General features: G+C 40.5%; 1 protein-coding gene and 1 long non-coding RNA gene across 2 annotated transcripts in view; both read right to left on the reverse strand.

The window, feature by feature from the left end:
• The window catches only part of appbp2 (amyloid beta precursor protein binding protein 2), a 237,519-nt gene that overhangs the window by 86,958 nt on the left and 136,605 nt on the right, over positions 1-13,956 (reverse strand).
• On the reverse strand, positions 1,411-9,364 carry LOC148394804 (uncharacterized). Its single transcript, XR_015859398.1, has 4 exons — positions 2,346-9,364; positions 2,184-2,269; positions 1,984-2,077; positions 1,411-1,553 (listed from the first exon to the last, which is right to left on the reverse strand). It is a non-coding gene; the product is annotated as an uncharacterized LOC148394804 (long non-coding RNA).

Consider the following 13,956-nt stretch of genomic DNA (forward strand, 5'->3'; position numbering starts at 1 on the left):
GGAATTTGGGGAGTCAGAACCGCAATCGGCAGCATTCGGGGCGGCGGAATTGTGCGCAGTGGCAGGAGTCAAACATGTTGCAGCCGTGGAAGCGGGGTCGTGTCCAGCGCTGCTAGCACGAGGTCCAACGGCGGCCGCGGGTCCTGATTGTGCTGGGACGAGGTCTGGCGACGGCTGCGGGTCCGGCGACACTGGGGTGGGGTCCGATGGCAGCCACGGGTTCGGCGAAGGCCGCAGGTTTGGCGACGCTGGGGTGGAGCCCGATGGCGCCGGGAGGAACTCCGATGGCGGCCGCGGGGTCGGCGTCGCTGGAGCAAAGTCGGACGGCGGCCACGGAGCCGATGGCGCTGGAACAAGCTCCGACGACGGACGTGGATTTGGCGTCGCGGACGGGAGCTGGTGGTGGAGGGTGGTCCAGGTGCTGGTCGCTGAAGTGGTCGGATCATTCTGTCACGGATCGAAATGGAGCAGGGCGACCAAATGCAGCTTGGACCAGGGTTTATTGAGGGAAAGGGGTGTTGGAATAAAGGATGAAGGGGAACAGACAATGGACAAACTAACATAACGGCCTAACAAAACAACAACGGGACTGACTGACCGACAGGGCTGGCTAACAGAAACAGAACTGACAGACAAAGACGTGGGACAAGAGACGAGAACAGAAAAAAATGAACGACGAGAATAATCTGACAGGGAAGTGAGAGGCAGACAGGATTTAAATACGCAACAGGTAACGAGAGGCAGGTGACTGTGATTACACACTAAAAAATTTAACCGCGCTCTACTCATTTTAATCTGTGTAACGATTTACACTCAAAAATATTGAGTAGACCTGAAAGCTATTAAATCATTTATATTTACATCATGAACAAAAAAAATAACATACTGGACTATCACGTATCGAAATAAATATGTTACATTTACTTACTTTTTTAAAACTGAATCTACTTTTTATTCTAGGAGTATTTTGGGTCAATAAAGCGATTTTACACACATCATTTTAATTCAACATTTATTTGGCTGATTTGACAAATCGTCTTTGCAAATGACATACAAATATTCATGCTATAAAACCAGCTGAATTTAACTCTTAATAAGGGGTTTGTCAAATCTGGGTGAAATGCACCTAGAACAACATATAGCCTCCTACTGAAATGGACAGTAAAGAGTGCTATTTCACTTTAAAGCCTCACAAAAGCTAACAATACCAGTCAAACAACTAATGGAAACCTAACTTATCTAAATATTAAGACAACAACGTTAGATTTACCAATGAAAATTTCTCTGAACAGTAGCAAGCAACTACTACATACTCAGTTAATTCTTGAGTCCTTGAACCTTATTGGAAAGGTTTCCAGAATTTGAGTCGCGCAGTTCAAATGCGTAGGTCAGTCCCAACAGATAGCAGCAGGCTCTGCTAAGATCTCCAAGACAATGATGCCTCCAATCACAATACCAACATCGACTGATCCCCATCTTTGTTTTGCAGCATGTAAATTCTCGACCTCCCCTGCCAACTCCACTTCAACGTTGGCAGATACAACAGCAGCATTCTGCAGACATTGTAAAGATATTTTTTTTTTTTAGAATTTACCTTCAACCTGCATGTCACAAGACAAATACCACCCCATACCATAAAAGAGGACATTAAGTGGGCAAACTGAACTGTGGTGGTTCCAAATTTGTTGTAAAATAATTTTAGACACTTTGTCATCAGCATAATTTATTCTTCCACATAATTTATTTCTTTGCAAACAAAATTGACACAGAAAATGGTATTTTATGTATTCAAAGCAGGACAGATAGTAAAATCAGTCAACATCGATCTGAATGTTGGCGACTTGTACAGTATCTGATGCCCACAGATGAAAAGCAGCTTCTTCTTTGTTTGCAGTAAGGAAAAAACAAACTGTACGGCAGCAACTTAATGGTCAACCATGATTGTCTTGTTAAAAATGACAAAAGCTACAGTATTATACTAACCTGAAAGTTCTTGAACAACACACTGGCATCTTCTCCCAGATGGTCGATGAGACATCTGATGACAACCAGGTGTCTATTGAATGAGGATTTGACTCTGAAGAAGAGAAAATCTTTCAACAACTAATAAAATAGTTTTATACTAACTACATATTCAAGCAAAGCTATTAATTTTTGGGAGAAACTTTAATACCTTCACATACCTGAAGTAGAACACTCATTTGTGCCCGCTGTCTCTCTCTTGCAGCACCTTACTTTGCTTGAAGTGCATACGCAGGGTACCCGATGTCTTAAAGGAGCAAGGACATCTTAAATGAAGGCAATGGCCACGACCACTGTACCATGCTTGACATGATAATGCTCACCTTTTGAAGAATCCTCAAATGTGCAGCCTTTACATTGCCATGCATGAGCCGCCAGCAGCCACCTTAAAAAGGACGATAAACAGTGTTACATATATGGAATGAAAATATTGATTTAATAATATAATTTGTTTGGACCAGATGTATTAGAATTGTATGAAATTATTTCATTTCATTGTTGTAAAATCTACAACTATATTGGAAAACACACAAAAAAGAAGATAACATTACTTAAAATGAGTATTTATTGAGTTTAGCTTTCATGCTATACAGGGAAAAAGTTGTCTTTTTCAAAATTTTAAACACCTAATCCTTCTCTATATATTATAAATACATCCCATTTACTTATTCTGATATTATGTGTTCGTTCAGCACCACTCTATCAGCATGAAGTTCAACTTGATATCCTCACTCAGAAAAATTATGAACTTTTGCCCAAACATCCCAACAATAATTACATCTGTTGTAGAAGCCATGGCAGACTAACATATGCCTTAGCATGGTGTGTAGCGCTTAATTACAAATAAATTAGTCCCATTTTGGTGACATTTGCTGTATAAATGGTATTAGCTTAATGAACCGTGTGATAGCAGAGCAATATGTTGGCTCGAAAACATTAGCAAAGTTAGCTAAACGCATAATGGTGACAACGATTATATGCACATTAAATCGTGCTTCACTTACCGCGTTGACCGTTTCCGTGCCGCTGTTATTTCAAAAAGCAGTGACGGTAGATATCCCATGATTCCACTCGAGAGCGCGAAAATCTCATTTTCTCAAGTTGTTGTTAGAGATTACACATATTGAGTAAGAGTAAGTAATAATTGTACTTGTTGAAACCGATTGGAATGATTGGCCCATACTCAAATATTCTGACTGGTATTTTTTACTAAATATATTATGAATGTTTTAGAATTATAGTAATTAGTTTGTCAAATACTAATTTATTTTGTCAAACAAGCTCAATATATATAAGTACATATAAGGCAAAAATAACTAATTTCCAACATTTATTTGGATATATCCAACTCAAATGATCTGCTTTGTGATTTTTTGAGATTTTAATTTTATTTTTGAGTTAATATAGAGTGGAGCCTCGGTTTTCGAACGTCCCAGTTCTCGAACAAATCTGTATTCAAACAAAATATTCAAGATTTTTTTGCTTCGGATGTCGGACGAAATTCGGTTGTCGAACCTCGCGAGATGAGCCGAGAGGACCCGCATGCCAACTGACTCCGTTCGTTATTACGTTCTCGTTACTCTGAGGATTGCATCAACTCTAATCATGCCTCCAAAGGAAGCAAGTGGGAGCAATAAATCTATCCTAAAACACGAAGACGGTCCTAAAGCACTGCGACACTGAGTGCCCGGCGCGCTGCGGTTGCGCGATCGGACCAAATTAAGCTCCCTGCACACTGAGGTCCATTTAAATTTTGGAAAGTACAATAGGACTTTAAAAATATTTTCTAAATTTTAGCGACCGCTCCGTCACAATGATGCGACCAGCGCGGTACAGTTGCGCGGTCGGCGGCGCGCAACGGTTGCGCGTTCGGCGGTGCGCTGCAGTTGCGCGTTCGGACAAAATTAAGCTCCCTGCGCACTGATGTCCTCTTTAATTTTGGAAAGTACAGCAGGACTTTAAAAATATTTTCTAAATTTCAGCGACAGCTCTGTCACAATAATGCGATCAGCGCGGCGCAGTTGCGCGGTCGGCGACGCGCTACGGTTGCGCGTTCGGCGGTGTGCTGCAGTTACGCAATTTGACAAAAATGTGCAAGTGAAAAAATGCTTAAAAAAGGCGTTTTGGGTGTTTTTTGGGCTTGGAACGGATTTTTTTTTTCCATTATTTGTAATGGGAAAATATGATTTGTATTTCGAACGATTCACTTCTCGAGCAGCCTTCTGGAACGGATTGTGTTCGAAAACCGAGGCTCCACCGTACTTTGTTAATATTGTGATATATACTCAGGCCCTGAATGACTTTTTCGAGTGCACTGATCGTGGGCAGACACAGGAGGGGAGGGGCGAGTACACAGAGACGTGGACAGAAACCATGACAACATGGACACGTAGTAGGACGACCGGGGACGAGTCGTGACAGTTACGTCCAGTCCTCTGATTTTTTTTTTTTTTTTTGCCCCGATCTACATAAAACATAATGTCCTCTGATTGGTTCATCAGGTCTTCATATTACGCCAGTATATTACGGAAGCCACACAAAACAACTTTACAGATTTTGGAATTCCGTCCACAAAGAGGCGCACCTAATTAAAAGGCGCACCTTCATTTTTGAGAAAATTAAAGGCATTTAAGTGCGCCTTATGGTGCGGAAAGTATGTTAAATGGTGTTGATAAGTATTTGCAAATGTTTTTGCATCCCTTAATCTAAAGTGAGAACGTTTTCTCATATACAACTTACTTCAAAATGTGTAATTGACTCTCAACATTTACAAATGATCTGTTAATGTTTTCAAATGAGTTACTAAGCTTTTTGCATCCCTTAATCTAAAGTGAGAACACTTTCTCATATACAGCACCTTCAAAATGTGTAACTCACTCTCAACATTTACAAATTATCTGTTAATGTTTTCAAATGAGTTATTAAGATTTTTGCATCCCTTAATCTAAAGTGAGAACACTTTCTCATATACAGCACCTTCAAAATGTCTAACTCACTCTCAATATTTACAAATTACATGTTAATGTTTTCAAATGAGTTACTAAGCTTTTTGCATCCCTTAATCTAGTGAGAACACTTTCTCATATACAACAGCTTACTTCAAAATGTTTAACTCATTGCTAACATCATTCAACAACTAACGTCATTGCTGCCACAGTTCTTAAAAACCATTTCCACAAAGAATAGACAACTTAATCAAGAAACATCAACTTTTAAGTGAAAACCACTATGGTTTTAGATAAAAAAATATCCACTTCTCTGGCAGGAATGCAACTTGTGGAGGATATTGTTACCACTATAGACAGAAAATAATTTGCTGCTGGGATCTTGGATTATAGATTTAAAAAAAGCTTTCAACACTATTGATCATTAATATACATTTAAACAATGTTAACTCAAACAAGCTAAAGATAACTGATGGGGTCACTCAAGGATCTGTGTTTAATAATTCATCTTCAATATAAATTGTATCTAATGTGGGTAAAGATATGAAAACAGTTGTATGTGGTTAAAGATATGAAAACAGTTGTATTTGCTGATGACAAAACATTATGCTGCTCTGGAGAAAATCTGGAATGGCTTCTGAGTTTGATGCAAATAAACTGTCTGTGAATATAGTATGTACATCAAAGTACATAATCTTTGGCAACAAAACCAAATCAAAATCGTTCGCTATTTCGCGGTTTACCTATCGCGGCCTCGGTGCATCGCGGATTTTTATGAAAACAAATATTGCGGATGTATTCATTGCATCGCGGATTTTTGCTTGGAGCGCGGGGCTTTGTCTGCCCATATGAATTTACGTTACACTATTGGCTGTCATGTAACATGGGGGGAAGAGATGGTGCAAATGGTAAATATGGATTGTTCACAGGAATAAATTGGCAGAGCTGAAATTCCAAATTTGTCCAAAAGATGGCGCCAGACCGAAACATGAGACCAAAAAGGGGCCAAAATAAGCTAAGCTAGTTAAAATAGAAATAAAACAGGAACACGGTGTCGGATTGTGAGTCACGCATGGACGAACAAATGTGATTTTTACTTTTTGATTTCTTTGCTTGGCTAAAAATGTATTCTGTAACAGCTTAAAGCAATATTGTTAGTCAATTCGATCAAGGGGCCCGTCACTGTGAGAATAGTGGCGTGACATAAATTGTTTGGAGAAGCACAAATGTGATTTTTACTTTTTGATTTCTTTGCTTGGCTAAAAATGTATTCTGTAACAGCTTAAAGCAATATTGTTAGTCAATTCGATCAAGGGGCCCCGTCACTGTGAGAATAGTGGCGTGACACAAATTGTTTGGAGAAGCACAAATGTGATTTTTACTTTTTGATTTCTTTGCTTGGCTAAAAATGTATTCTGTATTCTGTAACAGCTTCAAGCAATATTGTTAGTCAATTCGATCAAGGGGCCCGTCACTCTGAGAATAGTGGTGTGACATAAATTGTTTAAAGAAATAGATCAAAGGTTTGGATTTTTATTTCAGAGTTAATTGAAGCGTAACTTTAAAGAGTTATTATCATGAAACAGGAAGTGAAGAAAAGAGGAAGTGAAAGGTTTTACCAGGGGCTAGCTGTACATTTGGTGGAAAGTAATGCGTGGTCAGGGTGGAAACAGCTGCTGAAAGGCAGCAGGTGTACGAGCGTGGAAAATCTGACCAAGTCTTACCCTATAGGAGCGTGGGAAAACTGACCAAATCCTATAGGGGTGTGGGAAACTAGGCGGTCTTACCCTATAGAGAGGATATAGGTACCAGACAAAAAAAGGGGGTGGGGGGGGACAGGGAAGTCTATAAAAAGTCCTGCAGGGGCAGCTACGGGGCTTTTTCCCCCAAAGAGCGCTCATACGTGAAGAAGCCCGAGGGAGTTTCAAGATTTTTTCCAAAGTCCCGGGATCTTTGTGTGAGACGCAGGATCGCTGGTTTGAATTAACTTGGATTTACTCCAAAGAATTGGACTGGACAACCTTGCATGAGGAACTAGGTGAGTGGAACGACTTTTCTGTATTTACGCGAGGGGGGGAACAGCCATCGGGTCGCCGGCCCCTCGAGGCCAGCCTGTTTCTCTAATTTGGATTTTAGAAGTAAGATCGAACTGATCACTCGACTTTGCTTCCACCAAAAATAGCACCCAGCTGGTATCTACTTTTTCCCTCTTTCATGAACTGTGTTTTGCAATTGAATTGTTCTGGGATTGAATGATTTTATTAACACGGGTATCAGTGAGTGAAATTGTTCGGTTTCTGGAGTAATTGAGATTTGTAATTATATTTCATGTTTCTTCAATAAATGTGTTTTGTATATACATCTACTTCGTTGTGCGCTGATCTGTACTGAATGTGCAATCGATTGTTTGGGGTTGATTTGACAATTTGATTAATGTGCGGGGGGTTATTATGGTAGAACATAGGACCGTAATTAATAAAAGCAACATCAGACAATTTTAGAGAATTGAATAACCTTCGTAGTTATTTGAGACACGAGTGAATTTCAATCCGTTTGAAAATTTGCTTTGTCTAAATAAATTAACAGAAGTGTTTAAATCGGATTATTGGTTTGGTGTAGAACTGAAAGTAATTTAATTCTTTGAAGGGCGCAGGCCCGTTTCCCTTTTTGACAGGCCGCGTAAAAAGTAACTCCGAACATGTTAGAGAATTAAATAGCCTTCGTAATTATTTAAGGGAAGAGTGAATTTCGTTAAATGTTAATTCATTTGAAAATTTACTTCCTCTAAATAAAATAACGACGGTGGTTAAATTAGATTATTTGAGTTGGTGAAGGATAAAAGTATTTCGATTGTCCGTCGGGTGCGGCCCAGTTCCTAATTTTGTCGGGCTGCGTCAAAAGTTAAACAGGACACGATCGAAAAATAGACTTGCCTTCCAAATTAATTACTGGGCAAATCTAAATAGAGTAAGACAATTTGATTTGTTTTAAGAAAGTTATTATTCTTTGTAAAGCAACCGAGTGAGGTGAAGCACTCCGACAGTTAAGTGCTAGATCTACATATAAGAAGTTAGAATTAATAATGTAAAGTGCATTAATTTTCTTCTTAAATGCTATTATTGTCACACTTTTATTAATTCGATTCTCTTTCGAATAAACAAGTTGGTCGGCTCGCTGCTTGAGCTACCAAGTAGAACGGACCCATGTCAACATTTACTTCGGCAAAACTAGTGCTAGGGTGCGCTATACAAACGGATCCCTGAGGTCTTAACAAAGACATCCGTAACATAATAAGAACTTCAAACAGTAGCGGGGAGCCATCAATACGATGCGGTCACTTGGAAGTCTTGCCTCGAATTGAGTTACTCGGCTCGAGCTTCGGGTGACTTGAGAGGGATTGGCGTCGTACAGAAATTAGATTGATTCCGGTGGAGTTAATTTAACTCGGGTGGTTAGATTACGGACGAATCTCCGAACCCGGCTAAGACAAACCCGTTACCGGGAAGCCGGGGGCTCCTTATTGAAAGAGGTGCGTTTGACATGGCCAGTAGGAGACCAATGGGAACATGTTGGTCTGTATCCTTGCCAATAAATGGCTTAGATCTGTAAGAGCAGTTCCAACCAGGCTTTATCTCAATCTCCTGCTACGTACCCACTCCACTTCGTTTGTGTCAGCAGGATCAGCAGCATCTCTGATTCGCACTTCGTTTTGTTGTCACAAACGAGGCAGGACAAGCAAATGCAAGTTTAAAGGAAACAAGGAGGTCTGGAATGCTGGCAGAGCAGGACTCCGAGGCAGGCTGACGAGGCAGTCAGCGAGCTCGCGTCGTGCGTTTTTAGTATAGTTCATCACTTCACATGCTTTTATATCTTTATCTTGAACATATTCAAAACATAAAAAATAGCGAAAACATCAAATAAAGCAATTAACACTTTAAAGCACCATATCCAAGTCCACTGTCTGCTGTATGTGCACTTACTCCATTTTTGCTCCTCTTATATTCATTATTATTATTATTTATTATTATTTGTTTATTTATCATTTATTCAACACTTTTATTTATTCATTGTTTGTGCCTTCTTGGGTTTTTTTGTGTTGCTTGTATGCATATGTGTACTATCTCACCGAGGGATAGTGGGAACGTAATTTCAATCTCTTTGTGTGTCTTGGTATATGACAAAAAAAAAATCGACAATAAAGCAGACTTTGACTTTGATAAAACAACCAAATAAACTAAACAAAAAACTACATCAGATTTTTTTTTTGTTTTCAGACGAAACTGGATGAGGGCGCTCTAAATTTTACCGTTGGCCGTGACTCATCAACTGGGTGGGCTGAAAAAAAATGGCACCAAAAAGAAACTCATATTTTGCAGGTTACATGACTCTCTGGAACGGATTGTGTTCGAAAACCGAGGCTCCACTGTGTATGTGGGAGCCTCGGTTTTCGAACACAATCCGTTCCAGAAGGCTGTTCGACTTCGCTCTGAGTCATGTAACCTGCAAAATATGAGTTTCTTTTTGGTGCCATTTTTTTTCAGCCCGAGGCTCCCACATACACAGTGGAGCCTCGGTTTTCGAACACAATCCGTTCCAGAAGGCTGTTCGAGAAGTGAATCGTTCGAATTCCGAATCATATTTTCCCATTACAAATACAGTGGAGCCTCGGTTATATATATATATACCTCGATATACTGTATATATGTATATACACTGCTCAAAAAAATTAAAGGGACACTTTGAAAACACATCAAATTTCAATGGTGAAATTTTTTTTGGGGGGTATCTATCGTGATATGGACAGTTTAATGTCTCAGGAACAAAAGGATGCCACATCCTTTGATGGAAATAAAGGTTTTCAGCCTACAAAGGGCTCAGTATACAGACACCCCAAAAATCAAAGTGAAAAAATGATATGGCAGGCTCGTCCTTTTTGCCTAAATTCAATTTCTGCAACTCAAAATTATTTTCAATATCTTGTGTGGCCCCCACGAGCTTGTATGCATGCTTGACAACGTCGCGGCGTGCTCCTAATGAGACGACAGATGGTGTCTTGTGAGATGTCCTCCCAGATCTTTCTAAGGGCATCAGTGAGCTCCTGTAAAGTCTAAGGAGAAACCTGGCGTCGTATGATGGACCGAAACATTATGTCCCAGAGGTGTTCTATCGGGTTTATATCAGGTGATCGTGAGGGCCATTCAATTGTGTCAATTCCTTCATCCTCCAGATACTGTCTGCATACTCTTGCCAAAACAAGCCCGGCATTGTTGTGGATCAGGAGGAACCCAGGACCTACTGCACCAGCGCCCATGGGTGCAAGGATTTCATCCCGATACCTAATGGCAGTCAGACTGCCGTTCTCTAGCCTGTAGAGGTCTGTTCGTCCCTCCATGGAAATGCCTCCCCACACCATCACTGACCCACCACCAAACCGGTCATGCTGTTAACATTGTTGCGGGCAGCATGGCGCTCTCCTTGGCTTCTCCAGACCCTTTCACGTCTATCACAGGTGATTAGGGTAAACCTGCTCTCATCTGTGAAAAGCACAGGGCACCAGTGGCGGCCTTGCCAATTCTGGTGTTCTATGGCAAATGCCAATCGAGCTCCACGGTGCTGAGCAATGAGCACAGGAAACACTACAGGAAGTTGTGCCCTGAGGCCACCCTCGTGAGGTCTGTTTCTGACTGTTTGGGCAGAGACATTCACACCAGTAGACTGCTGGAGGTCATTCTGTAGGCCTCGGGCAGTGCTCAACCTGTTCCTCCTAGTACAAAGCAGCAGATATCGGTCCTGCTGATGGAATGAGGACCGTCTACAGCCCTGTCCAGTTCTCCTAGAGTAACTGCCTGTCTCCTGGAATCTCCTCCATGCTCTGGAGATTGTACTGGGAGACACATCAAATCTGCTTGCAACAGCACGCATGGATGTGCCATCCTGGAGGAGTTGGACAATCTGCACAACTTCAGGAGGGTTAAGAAATCACCTCATGCTCCCAGTCGTGATAATGACTCTAGCTAAAGCCAACATTTGTGGAATAACAGTTAAAAAAGATCAAGAGGGAGGAATTTGAAATGGCCTCCACCTGCAAAATCAGTCTTGTTTTGAGGACTGTGTCGTTGTTGCCCGTCTAGTGCACCTGTTGTTAATTCCATCAACACCAATGCAGCTGAAAATGATTAACAACCCCCTCTGCCACGAACCTGACTAAAACCTTATCAGAAAAGTGTAATTGAATTCATGCCATACCCTGATAAAAAACTGTTCCTTTAATTTTTTGAGCAGCGTATATATATATATATATATATATATATATTGTTAAAGAATAAATTTTAACAATATCATGACAATAGCCTAACATTAGCTTACATGTAACATCATGTTACTTTCTAAACCATCATGCTTGTAAAAATACAAATGTACCTTTGTGTTTTGAATGCACAAAACCTACCCCGGGACATCTAATTTACGGATATGTTGCGTCAGGCAGGTGGTTATGTACTGTGTTCCGAGTTGTAAGATGATGCTGCTCTCGAGCCATGCCCATCTGAAGCAGTTCTTGATCCCGTTTGTTAGGGTTTTCAGGTTAGTTTGATCCTATGATTATGTTGGAATGTAACCTGTAATAATTAAACTCGCTTGTCCTGTCTTAACAAAAGTAGTAGAACAAAGTGCTAAGATCTTTTGAACTGATTGACTAGCTGCAGAGGAAGCAATCAAAGTGTTTTGTTTACACAACATCGTGAAGGACCCCCTGCTGTGCTTTGATCAGCCAGGGGCTTCGGCCATTTGTCTACTCTGACCCCCACTCTCAACCCCCACTCTGTTTCTCTTAATAAATATCCCCTCGCAGGAACAAGGGTTCAGACTTCATTCTGGAGTGAGTGAACTCTCCACCTGCAGGTGTCAAAAAGGACTTACTTGTCTCCCGTGTGGTTCTTGCAAAATATTGTTTGAGTGAGCAAATCTCTAACACCGTTCGACTTGTCTATTTCCCTAGCACGATCCTCGTTTTTTTTTTCTAAAACTTTCACCATGCTGGCGAAAACTTTTGCTGATTAGGCAAATGAGTAGGGAAATGATGCGACGAAAGTAGCGCCAAAATGCTGCTGAAAATAAGGCGGATGTTGTCGCAATACTGCTGCCAGCCGCTCCCCCATATATAAAAACTATTTTCTCAACGGATCTACACGTTTCACGAAAATGATACTTCCGACGGAAAAAAACACGGAAATCCGTGGATCCACGTTAGATTCTCATCCCTGCAACAATGTGTTAAATGCATTCGTTAGCTTCTCACTAACGCTAGCGCTCGCATTAGTTTACTTCGTAGCTTGAATGCAGTGCTTTTTTACAAAACGCGTTCATAAATATTGTGAGGGGATTTATTTTGATACGTGTTATGTATGTATGGACAAGTCTGCCCTTGACATCTTTTACTCAATCAGAAAGTTTGCGGCGCAGGTAAATGCTACCTCAGCTAAAAAATTACAAATATGTCAACCGGAAAGGGAGGTGCATATCTTGCGGCCTAGAGGGAGTAGGGTGTGAAGTGTCTCATTTGCATTTAAAGAGACCACACCAAAACGACTTGTTCTAAGCCACACCTTAGAACAAGTATAAAAGAGGAACCTGTGATGCTCTCAAAACGAGTAATTCAGTCAAAAGCATCACTGTTCCACTTTATATAGACCACAACTGAAAGAGTAAAATGTAAAACAGTAGAATTTATTAACGTGATATGTAAGCATTAAGAAACCTGACCTTGATCAAAGTCCGCAGTCTAATTCTAGACCCATTTCAAAGCTGTCTTATTTCTAAAATTATGGGAAAAGTGGTGCATATACAGTTCTTGGTTGAACATGTCATGAAGGTTTTCCAAACAGGTTTCAAAATTATGCATACCACAGAGCCAGCCCTGTTACAAGTTCCTAATGATAAATGACAAACAACTAGATGATGCAATTCCTGGAGAAATTGCACGTGAAGGTGAAAAAGCTGAATAAAAAACATTGGAAACGCTACGGAATGATGTCAGATGACATTGAATGACAGAAAATGTTATACAGTGATCCCTCGCTGTTAGGGTTTTCAGGTTAGCTTGATCCTATGATTATGTTGGAATGTAACCTGTAATAATTAAACTCGCTTGTCCTGTCTTAACAAAAGTAGTAGAACAAAGTGCTAAGATCTTTTGAACTGATTGACTAGCTGCAGAGGAAGCAATCAAAGTGTTTTGTTTACACAACATCGTGAAGGACCCCCTGCTGTGCTTTGATCAGCCAGGGGCTTCGGCCATTTGTCTACTCTGACCCCCACTCTCAACCCCCACTCTGTTTCTCTTAATAAATATCCCCTCGCAGGAACAAGGGTTCAGACTTCATTCCTTGAACGAGTGAACTCTCCACCTGCAGGTGTCCAAAAGGACTTACTTGTCTCCCGTGTGGTTCTTGCAAAATAAGTTGGAGTGAGCAGATCTCTAACACTCGCTACTTCGCGTTTCGTTTATCGCGGCTTCACTACATCGCAGATTTTTTTTCAAATTAAAAAAACATTTAAAATTCAAAATAAAACTTCTAAATTGAGGAAACAAGTGTCTAACCTTTAGGACAATGTAGTATTGCTCCAAATGTTCGTTTACATTCCTTTAGAAGTCCGTTTTCGCGTGTTAGTACGATCGTGAATTAGCATCTTTCCGCTAACTCGTTAGCCTGCCCAGTACTTCTTACTTACTTCTTTATACTATTATGGGTACAACCACAAAGAGTAGATTAAGTTCTGTGTTACAGCGGCAATTATAAGGATAGTAATCCTTGTCATATTTGTGTTTCTGTTACCAGTACTTGAATGTACCATATTTAAACTCACTGTGAGTTTTTTTTCTTCTTTTAACAAACCATGACTTTAAGTTTTGTGTGAAATAGTGACATCCTGGTGACATCCTGGTCTATAGCTGATTAAAGGTAATGGAATATGCATGCAGTAACATGTT

Source organism: Syngnathus floridae, chromosome 7 (assembly GCF_059516105.1).
Source record: "Syngnathus floridae isolate MCC-2025c chromosome 7, RoL_Sflo_1.0, whole genome shotgun sequence".
In the NCBI taxonomy this organism is placed as follows: domain Eukaryota; kingdom Metazoa; phylum Chordata; class Actinopteri; order Syngnathiformes; family Syngnathidae; genus Syngnathus; species Syngnathus floridae.